Source organism: Onychomys torridus, chromosome 8 (genome assembly GCF_903995425.1).
Source record: "Onychomys torridus chromosome 8, mOncTor1.1, whole genome shotgun sequence".
NCBI lineage: Eukaryota > Metazoa > Chordata > Mammalia > Rodentia > Cricetidae > Onychomys > Onychomys torridus.
In genome coordinates, this window is record NC_050450.1 from 74,559,736 (window position 1) to 74,571,334 (window position 11,599).

The following is an 11,599-nucleotide window of genomic DNA, read 5'->3' on the forward strand; positions in this document are numbered from 1 at the left end:
CAAAGTTCTACAGAATGCTATTGGGAATTTTATTGAAAAGGCGGTTCTTGGTTGTGCTGATAACCTGCTCCTTTATTATTTATTCTTACATTTGCATCCTCCTTTGCTTTTTTCCAGAATGGTCCTTGCAAACAGCCCATAGCAGGCTCCTTCACTAATTTCCGTGTGGTTTGATATGGAATCAAGGGTGATGGATGAAGGGCCCTGAGAAGACCAAATCTTTTTATTCTTCTCCTTGTGCTTCTGGCAGTTTCTCCAGCACTGGCCTCATTGACTGCAGGTGAAAAGCCCCCTTTTTGTGTGCTGGTACATGCCTGTGATCCTGCCACCTGGAAGGGAGAGGCGGGAGGAACAGGAGGAGTCTATCATCTTGTACTACACAGCCAGTTTAAGGCCAGCCTGATCCACATAAGACTCTCTGAAAGAAGAAAAGAAAAACTCCTTCTGTGAGGCCTGCTTATCTGGCTTGACTCCTGAACTTTGGTCTGTTGGTTATTTGTTGCTGTATAGAAATGACATGGAAACATCCTAGTGTAGAACAAACATGCTATTATCTCAAATAGTTCCTGAGGGTTAGTACTAGAGAGTGACTGACTTAGCCAGGTGCTACTGGCTCACGTTCTCTCATGAGGTTACCAGGATGCTGGTTAGAGCTGGAGTAGGGTGAAAGAATTCCCTTCCGAGCTTGCCTCTACAGACGCTGGCAGCAACAGTTCCTGTCCAGCTGTTTCTGACAGGTGGAATTCTCTCTGGACTATGCACATCAGGAAGCCTACTTCTTCAACAGGGAGTAATCCAAGATTGGGGGTGGGGAGTGGGTGGGTGAGAGATTCATAGGGAAGCCACGGTCTTTTCACAACCTAATCTCAGAAATCACATGCCGTCACTTCTGCCCCAAGCTGTTGGTCACACAGACCAACTGTAGCAGAGTGTAGGAAGGAGCCACACGAGGGTATGAATATCAGGAGGCCGAGATAACTAGGAGCGAACTGTCTCAGGAACTCGCTGCTATCTTAGACACTAGCTACCAGGCCCACCTTCTGGTCACAAGTGATTCATGTCTGTTTCGCATGTAAAATGCATACATTGCCCCCGCCAAGTCAACAGAAATATCATCTCATTATAGCATGAGTTTGAAATCCAGCATCTCAATGTCTAAGTTAAATTCAAGCATAGCTGAGGCTTTTTGGACACAGCTCCTTAAGTACAACTCTCTGAGCACAGTTCTTGTCTACCTGTGAAACAAAGTGATAATTTAGCCCTTGAGCCAAGAATAACAAGAACAGCTGTACACATTCCTGTTCCCAAAGTAGGAAAGTGGCTGGTCCTGGTGGTGCACACCTCTAATACCAGCACTCAGGAGGTAGAGGCAGGAGGAGGTCAGCCTCAGCTACATAGAGAGTTTGAGGTCAGTGTGGGCTACTTGAGACCCTGCTTCAAACAAAAATTACAAATAGAGAAAAGAAAAAGATTTTTGCTATCTAATATTGTCCTCAAAACTGTTGCCCAAATTCCAAATTCATGTCTGAATGTAAGGATTTTGCTACAACAGAACACCACTAACAGAAAAAACAGTATACTAGGTATTTCTGTCTAGACAGTTACTTGGGAAAGTTTCAAACAACGATTATTAATTATTTTTGCATAATCTCTAAAGTCTGGAAATCTAAGACTTAGATTGGCCAGGTGGTTCTGGATCCAAATTTTTCACAAGAATGCAGTGAACATAGCTAGATAACATAACTAACATAATGTAGCCGGGCGGTGGAGGCGCACGCCTTTAATCCCAGCACTCAGGAGGCAGAACCAGGCAGATCTCTGTGAGTTTGAGGCCAGCCTGGTCTACAAAGTGAGTTCCAGGAAAGGCACAAAGCTACACAGAGAAACCCTGTCTTGAAAACCCATTAAAAACAAAAACAGGGGTTGGGGACTTAGCTCAGTGGTAGAGCACTTGCCTAGCAAGTGCAAGGCCCTGGGTTCAGTCCTCAGCTCTGGAAAACAAAAACAAAAACAAAAACGTATTCATATATTCAAACGACACATGGTAATATGTAATTATTAATTATGTGTCAATAATTCTGTTCCTATGTCATCTGGGGCTACAGTTATCTCAATGTTCAACTGGGACTGAGGCTCTTCCTACCAAAAACAAAACTATGTCCACATCTGGTATGTTCCCGTTGTAGGCTTTGGTTTTCACATTCTGAATCATCTTCCTTTTCCACCTGGGACTTGTATCTCCTTCGTGCCACACAACTCTGGGGTGTCCCATCAAACACTTCCAGCTTTTTAATGCATTTATAACTGTGAGTGTGTGTGTGTGTGTGTGTGTGTGTGTGTGTGTGTGTGTGTGTTTTAATGAAGTCCCTGACATAGATGCTACTTTTTCTTCTAGATCTCGACTAATCCAAGGAAGTCTTACTGAGCTGAACAGGTTTCTTTACTGAGGAACTCCTCAGGACTTTTTAATGTGCTGATGTGCATTATGAATCTCCCAGGGGACTCTAGAGCATGCAGCATTTTCCAACTCTTTTGATCACAAACCCTGGTTTTGTGTTTTGCCTTTACATGCTTCATAACTAGCATGAAAAAGGATGAGCCAGAAAGATCATAGTTTAGTTTGACTGAAGCAATGAACATGTGAAGAAAAACAGTAATATATATGTATATGGACATACACATGTGTAGAACAAGCGTGCATACATACATGCACATGTGTAAAACAAAAACAATGGTAGAAGCTGAGTCATTCAGGGCAATGGATTTGATGACGCTGGTCCTAAGGTCTTGGGAATCATGGAAGGTTGCCCACTGCTAGTCGAAAGGTTAGACTTACTTACCTAAATTACTTAATTGTAGCAATACACTTTATTTTTCAACTCTAACCAGGATTACTTTGCACAACTAGCAAAACAAAGAAAAGACAATTATGCTCTCAACTTGTTGCTTTTTATTACCTTTACATTTGGTTCAGCAGGTTTGAAGAAACAAGGCCCAAGTTTCAGGAGCCCCATAGTATTTGGCTTATGTTTTCAATGTAGTCGAAGAAAGTTCTGAAAATAGGAAAACCCTCGGGGGAAAATAATATGTTTTAACATACCCCTCTAAAGCAGCATTCCAGACAGGGTTTCTCTGTTTAGCTTTGTGCCTTTCCTGGAACTCGCTTTGGAGACCAGGCTGACCTTGATCTCACAGAGATCCACCTGCCTCTGCCTCCCGAGTGCTGGGATTAAAGGCGTGTGCCACTGCCGCCACTGCTGTTTAGCCTAGAGCATCATTCTTAAGTAGGTTAAGAGAAGGGAGACTTGCTGGGAGGTGGTGGCGCACTCCTTTAATCCCAGCACTCGGGAAGCAGAGGCAGGTGGATCTCTGTGAGTTCAAGGCCAGCCTGGGCTACCAAATGAGTTCCAGGAAACCCTGTCTCGAAAATACAACAACAAAAAAGATGGAAGACTTCTTTTGACCAGAATTGGTGATAAAAAAGGAATATAGAACTCAGGGTAATAATGAGCTTATAACTAGAAAAAGAATAAACATCTTTTTTGTAAAAGCCATGTTTAAATGGATGTGTGAAAGGGCTAGGAGTGTGTCTACCTCAGTGGCAGAGTATATGCTTAGTATCCAAGAAATCCTGAGTTCAATCCCCAGCAGGGAGATACAGAGGTACAGAGGGAGGGAGGGGGGAAGAGAGGGAGCGGGAAGGAGAAGAGAGAGCAAAGCTGGGCCTGGTCGTTTATGCCTTTAATCCCAGCACTCGGAAGGCTAAGGCAGTAAGATGGCAGCAAGGCTCAGGCCAGGCAGGACTACTTAGTTCTAGGTTGGCCTAAGCTACAGAGTGAGGAAGAAAGAAGGGAAGGATGGCAAAAAAGAAAAAAAAAAAAAGAAATTAGAAACAACCAAAAAAGAAAAGTAGCCTGCAGATTAGTTTTCTATTCTCTAAAGTACCTCAAAAGTTGGTGGCTCAAACAATGAACTTCCCTCTCAGTTTCTTTGGCTGAACAGCTAGCTCTAGGTAGAGTTTCAGCTATGACACTGGTCATCTGAAGTCTTGATTTCGGGCTAGCAGAATCTCCTCCCAAGGGGCTCCCTCACATGAACATCAGGTTGCTTCTGGGAGCTAGCAGAAGGCCTTGTTTTCTCTTCACATGGGTCTATATTGAGGAGGCCTTTGCTCCCACAGCATCTAGCCTTCACCAAGAGGCCATGGCAGAACCTACAGGGGACCTTATTATCTAGCCTGAGCAGTCCAACACTGTCATAATCTATCCATCACTCAAGTGAGCCTTGATTTAATATCCTCCCACATGGCAGGGTTGTTCTAGGTGAACTCAGAAGCTCACAACCACATCACAACTTTCTTTTTTTTTTTTTTTCATGCCCCTTTGCCTATATGCCTTTCAACCAAGCTCCTTGCAAAATAATTCTATCTTGAGTGTTTGAAACCAAGTATGTCGTACTTAACACATCATATTATCTGGTGCTACTTTAAAGCATTTTATGAGCCAGCAAGATGGTTCAGTCAGTGGATAAAACCACATGTCCTTGAGTGATGCTTAGTTTTAATTGTCAAGTTGTTACAATCGAAATCACCTGGGAAGAGAGTGAGGGATTGTCTGGATCAAGTTGGCCTGTGAGTATGTCTATAGGAGATTATCTTGGTTATATTAATTAGAGCAAGAAGACCTTCCCACTATTTATAGCATCATTCTGGAGGAAGGGGATCCTGAAATGTGTAAGAGCTGAAAAAAACCTACTAAGAAATAACAAGGAGCCATTAATTCATTCCTCTCTGCTTCCTAAATACAGATACAATGTATTCAGTTGATCCATCATGCTGTCATGACTTCTCAATGATAGATTGTAAACTGGAACTGTAAACTAAAATAAACCTTTTCTCCCCTAGGCTAATTTTGTCAGGCTATTTGATCATAACACCAGGCAATGAAACTAAGATAAAAATAGTTACCAGGAGTGGGGTTGTTGCTACAATAAACCTGATTGTGTGGCTTTCAAGCCTTTGGAACTATTTTGTGGGAGGAATATGAAAGAGTTTGAGACTCTGGGTTTGAAAATCTATTGAATGTTGGAAGTATAAGCTTAATGGGTCATTCTAGTGGGAACTCAGATAACAGTAATGCTGAAAGAAACATGAACAGTAGAGGTCTGGCCCATGAGATCTCAGCAAGGAACACGAACTTTGTTGGAAACTGGACTAGGACCCATTCATACATTTTTTTCTTCTTTTTGAGACAGGGTCTCACTATATGGTCTTGGCTGGCCTGGAACTCACTAGTAGACCAGGCTTGCCTCAGACTCCAGAAATCTGCCTGCCTCTAGCACCCAAGCACTGGCATTATAGGCGTTCATGTGATTTCTTTTTTTCTTTCGTCAAGAGTCTGGCTGCATTCTTCATGTGTCCTGAGCAGGAATGGGTAAGTTTGAAGGTGATAGACTAACCTGGAACTGTGAACTAAACAGTTGCTATTGTCAACATGTTTTATCACAGCAACAGGAAAGGAAATTGCAGAAGCCCAGTGACCTGAGTTCAACCCCAGAATCCACACAGGAAAGCTTGATGGGGTGGTGAGCATCTGTTATTCCAATAATCCTCTATCAAGATGGAAGGCAGAAACATGAGAACCACCCAAGGCTCATAGGCCAGCCAGCCTGGAATACACAGTTCAGTAGAAATGACAAGAACGACCTGGCCTTGAACAGGTAGAAGGAGAGAGCTGACTCTCAAAGGCTTGCCTACATACACACACACACACACACACACACACACACACACACACACACACACAGAGAGAGAGAGAGAGAGAGAGAGAGAGAGAGAGAGAGAGAGAGAGAGAACCCCCAAAATATACACTGTATTAGTTTCTTTTCTGTTTGCTGTGATAAAAAACCATGTGCAAAGCACTTGGGTTAATTCCTAGTACTGAAAAAATATGTTTGTTCTCATTTTTAAAGGCAGTTAGAACACATTAGTATTGGCTTGTTTTCTTTCTTTGTGAAGCTGAAAATGATGATTCATGATGGACCAACACCTATATCAATTTGATGGAATGTCATGTTGTTACCAAAAATGACAAGAATGGAGTTTGTGTCCATGCATGGATACATGTACACAGAGTAGTGGAAATGAAAAAAACAGACTGGGCTAATGGGACAGCTCAGCATGTAAAAGAGCTTGCCACCAAATCTGATGGCCTGAGTTTTATTCCAGGGACCCAAACAGGAGAGAATCAACTCCAGCAAGGTGTCTTCTGACCCCCACATGCACTGCTGTACTATGTGTCCCCTAAAAATAAATAATTTGTCATTTAAAAATTGTTTTTAAAAAGCTGCAAACTCTGGTGGCTGTGGAGCCCCCATGGGACTGTACTAGGCCCTCTGGATACAGAAGACGTTTGTTTGGCTCGAATTGTTTGGGGGGCACCCAGGCAGGGGGATCAGGTCTATGGGCAGGCTTCTGGAATCCGGTGCCTGCGGTGTGACGTCTTGTACAGCCTTGGTGCAGTGGGAAGGGGCTTGGACCTGCCTAGGCTCAGTGTGCTGGGCTCTGCTGACACCCCATGGGAGACCTTGATTTGGGGGAACAGAGTTAGTTCCAGGACAGGCTCCAAAGCTATGCAGAGAAACCCTGTCTCGAAAAAAAAACAAACAAACAAACAAAACAAAAGAAACCCAAGTGAGACCTGCAGGACTGTAGACCCACGGGTCAACCCATATAACCATGAGAAATTAAAACCAATTTAAGCCACTAAGTTACAGTGGTTTTCATTAAGTAGAGCTAGACAACCAAATTACTTCTTTTTTTTTTTTTTAAGATTTATTTATTTATATATTGTGTATACTGTGTTCTGCCTGCAGGCCAGAAGAGGGCACCAGATCTCACTACAGATGGTTGTGAGCCACCATGTGGGTGCTGGGAATTGAACTCAGGACCTCTGGAAGCACAGCCAGTGCTCGTAACCACTGAGCCATCTCTCCAGCTCCCCAAATTATTATGTCTCATGTTAGTAACATTAAACATTCTAGTGGGTTTGAAATTGTATTAGACAGTACTAAATCAAGAACACCAGAACTCACCTTAAGCTGCAGGCATTGCCTTCCCAGCAGTCTCTTCGCTCTCCTCACCACCCACCCTCACTCTTGCCCAATTCTGGAAAAATAGAAATGGGCGCCAGTAACATAGTAAACAAAGAACACTCAACTCCAAGAGAACGAATGGACTCCCATTGAAGCAGGCTATACCTTCACAGTGTGCCTACTCTGTACCTGAGAACATGCCTGGGTTTCGATGCCAAGCCTGTCATGGCAGAGAGAGAGACAGAGACGAGGCCTCAGGAAAAAATCCTCAGTGACCCTTGTACAAATTACCTTATTTAATCCTCACTATATCTGAAAGATTGGTGTTTTTCTTCCCAGATTACCCATGAAAAAAGTAAACATTGTAGATGTGGAGTAACTTGTTCAAGGCCACACAGTAGTTATTTACTTCTACAGCGACGGGGTGAGGGGGTTGGTTACCTATCCTAAGTAAGGAGAGATGATTTCAGAGTGTGGCACATTATGAAGTCACATCATCTCAGTTGTTTTTAGTTGAAGTGAAAACCAAAGCTGAATGAAAGCTCTGGGCCGTTAGGGGCACCCAAGGAAACAGAGGCCCCAGTCAGTCTTTCTTGTGGCTAGACTATGGAGCAGGTGGGAGGAAACTCTCTCTCCACCTCAGCAGAGAAGCGGCTACACACCAGAGGTGAAGTGAGTCAGTGAATTGCTTCTCAGAAGTGCATGTGAGGCCCCCCTGTCCTCACGATCCTTGAGAGATATAGAAGGGACCCAAGGTGGCTGTGGCATCCTGTGGAGGGGCTGCTGCTGTCACTGTTTCCCAAGTGTACCGCCAAATTAATTGTGCCTGGAGAAACGTGTGTTGCACAAACATCAGATCTTTGACAGAAAACTGTCTGTCCCACCCCCATACTCTCCATTCAAGTTCCCAGAAGTTTGCAATTATGCTTAAAAGAGGTTTCCAGACAAGGCTTACTCAGCACTGGTTGTCAGGAGGATGAGATTATTTTGTTTTGTATCCTTCGTTCCTTTAAACCTGGCTGACCATTGTCATTCTGACCCATGCTGGTGCAGAAAGGCCGGCTGTGAACCACAGACCTGTTCCCATTCTACTCCCGTGTGTGTATGTGTGTGTGTGTGTGTGTGTGTGTGTGTGTGTGTGCATGTGTGTGTGGTAAGGGTATGTAAGTGTGGTGTGTGTGTGTGATTAGGGTATGTATGTGTGCATGTGCATGTGTGTGTTGGGGGGGTGGTAAGGGTATGTAAGTGTGGTGTGTGTGTGGTGAGGGTATGTGTGTGTGTGTGGTGAGGGTATGTAAGTGGTGTGTGTGTGTGTGTGTGTGTGTGTGTGTGTGTGTGTGTGTGTTGCATGTTGTGTGTGTTCATGTACATGCATTTCCTCCTCTCCCTGGGTTTAAAGCCCTCTATGCCAGCTTGCTCTATGTGTCTCTCTGTTTTGTCAACGCTGCTGATGTACTTCCTTTTAGCCTCTTGCCCTTTGACCTGTTGCCCCCGTTTTCTGATGTTCCAACTCCTCTACTTTGTTTCTCATTTTGACTTTGCTAAAACACACCATACTGAGTCCTAAGTTCTTGAATTGCAGAATTCCACCAGGGTGGCATACATTGTCCAAGCCCTGAGTGTTGGGAAGAAATGAAGAAAAAAAGTGGCAAAGCCAGAAATTATGGCACATGCCTAGAATTACTTTTTTCTTCTTTTTTGTTTTTTGCTTTTTGTTTTGTTTTGAGGCAGGGTTTCTCTATGTAGCCCTGGCTATCCTGGAACTCACTTTTTAGACCAGGCTGGCTTGGAATTCACAGAGATCCTCCTGCCTCTGCCTCCCAGAGTGCTGGGATTACAGGCGTGGGCCACCACTGAGAAGCTGGATTACTCTTTTAAAATCATTATTTGGCCAGGTGGTGGTGGCGCATGCCTTTAATCCTAGCACTCGGGAGGCAGAGACAGGCAGATCTCTGTGAGTTCGAGGCCAGCCTGGTCTACCAAGTGAGTTCCAGGACAGGCACAAAGCTACACAGAGAAACCCTGTCTCAAAAAACAAACAAACAAAAATCATTATTTATTATTTTCGTGTGTATGGATGTTTTGTCTACATGTATGTCTGTGGATTGTGTGCATGTCTAGTGCCCATGGAAAACTGGAGTTAAAGATGGCTGTTAGGCACCATGTGGATGCTGGAAACTGAACCTCTGCTTTCTGGAAAAGTAGTCCATGACTGTAACCACTGAGGTCACAAGGATTACTTATCAGCTCCACTTATTGGCAGACACTACCAGCTGCATTTCTCTCTTCCTGGCTCTCTACCTTTCCTTCTAGTTCCAGGAGATTTAGGAGATTGTATACAATCTCAAGACTTTTAAGTGGCTCATATCTGTAATCCAAGCATTTGGGCTCCTCCCAAGATCAGGAGTTCAAGGCTATCTACTTCGAAAGTTCGACACTAACCTGCACTATATCATATACTATCCCACTTCCTCTGAACAAAACAAAACAAACAACAAAGAGAAAGCCAGGCATGGGGCTGCATACTTGTAAATCCCAGCTCTTAGAAGGTAGACTCAGGAAGATGAAGGGTTTAGGGAGGATCAGGATTTCAGAGCCAGCCTCAGCTATGTTGTAAATTTGAGGCCAACCTAGGCTACAGGAGACATTGTCTCAAAAAAACAAAACAACAACAACAAAAAAAAAAAAAAAAAAAAAAAAAAAAAAAAAAGAAAGAAAGAAAGAAACTTCTTGGTTACAACTTTGGAAAACCATTTGGCAGTATCTACTAAAGCTGAACATATGCATATACTTTTTACCCAAGAATTCTACTCCAAGATTCAGACCCAACCAAAATGCACACATATGTTCATCAAAAGACATGCACAAGAATGTTCACAGCAAGAGTTAGCATAAAACTAGCTAAAAACTAGCCAAACGTCCAAAAGCAAGCAGTCGAGTGGATAAAGAGTAATATATTCAGACAATGAAATATACAACAAGGGCAGGGAAAACCATGGCTATGTACAACATGATTGAATCTTACAAATGCAATAATAAACAAAAAAGAATGCAGAATATATCCTTTATTTGTATGAAATTCCAAACCAGGCAAAAATGAATTTTTTAAGGAGCCAGAAAAGCAGTTATTATGTGAGGAGGAGTAGCCAGGTCAGGGAACGGAAGGATTGGGTACATGTGACATTCTCTTTCTTCCTCCCCTATCCCCAGAAAAGGTTTCTCTATGTGGCCCTGGATATCCTGGAACTAGCTTTGTAGACCAGGCTGGCTTTGAACTCAGAGATCCACCGCCTAGCCAGCGTTCTCTTTCTTGATCCGGGGACTGATTGAACAGATGTAATGACTTTGGGAAAAATTCTGGTTGGTGTGCTTTCCTATATGTGGTAGGCATGAAAAAGCAAAGACAGAAAGAAAGCCTCACCTGCTTTTTCCTAAAACCGTAGTAGAGAACATTCAAGTTGAGTGTTGGCTAAATGAATGTTCCTGTGTTCCCATTTGTTGTTTGGAGAAGCCCAGGCAACTGGTTCTGAGTCCTATGCTCCAATTATTTCCTGCCCTGCTCTACAAGTAAAAATTACAGTGTTGGGAGAACACAGCTGACCAGTGCATAGTCACAGCTCACACAACACCTGTCTCTGCCTCTTGGTCCCAAGGTGGAATTAATTAGGAGTCACATGCTTTCTATAGACCCTATAGTGTAAAATATGTTTTAGCCTCTGTAAATTAGAAGGAAGGTGTTAAAGGGCCAAGCCTCATGGAGGGAAAAAAGTTTATATTTACCAGGCATGGTAGTGCACACTTTTAATCCCAGCACTTGGGAGGCAGAGGCAGGCAGATCTCTAAGTTTAGGGCCAACCTGGTCTACAGACCGGGTTCCAGAACACCCAGGACTACACAAAGAAACGCTGTCTCAAAAAATAAAACAAAGCAAAGAGAAAGTATATACTCTTTCTGCTACTCGATTTTTTTCATGCATCGATTTGGTGACATTCTCCACTCACATCCCAACTCCAAACTTACCTTCTAACTTCTAGGATTTGGGTCCTAGAAGTTCCTCCAGTTCCTATGATTTGGGTGCCCATCATTGTCTTAAGTGAGAAGTTCTAAACCATAGCCTACAAAATCTCTTCCCCAACCCTTGACAGCTCAGCGATATGGCTCTCCATCAGACCACCAGTGTGGGGATCCTGCATAAGATGAAGGAAAGCATCTGGAAGAGCAACCACATCAGAGTTCATGACCACTTTGTTCCTGGAATCCCCCTACCCACTCTCTGATACTCTCTGCCTGCTACATTCTGTTCCGGCTGTTACTATATTAGGCAAAAACATGTGAGTCAGCTTGTGTCTCTCATAGGGAGGGCCTCTAGGGCTCTCCATCCTAGGGATTCCTCCAGCCATGGTCCTTTCTCCCACTTTGCTGCTACTTATTCCTCAGTTCCCGGTTTGTCCATCTGGACGGGTTCTATGTCATGGTTGGTTCACTGCCCTCCAGGACAGTGAGATAG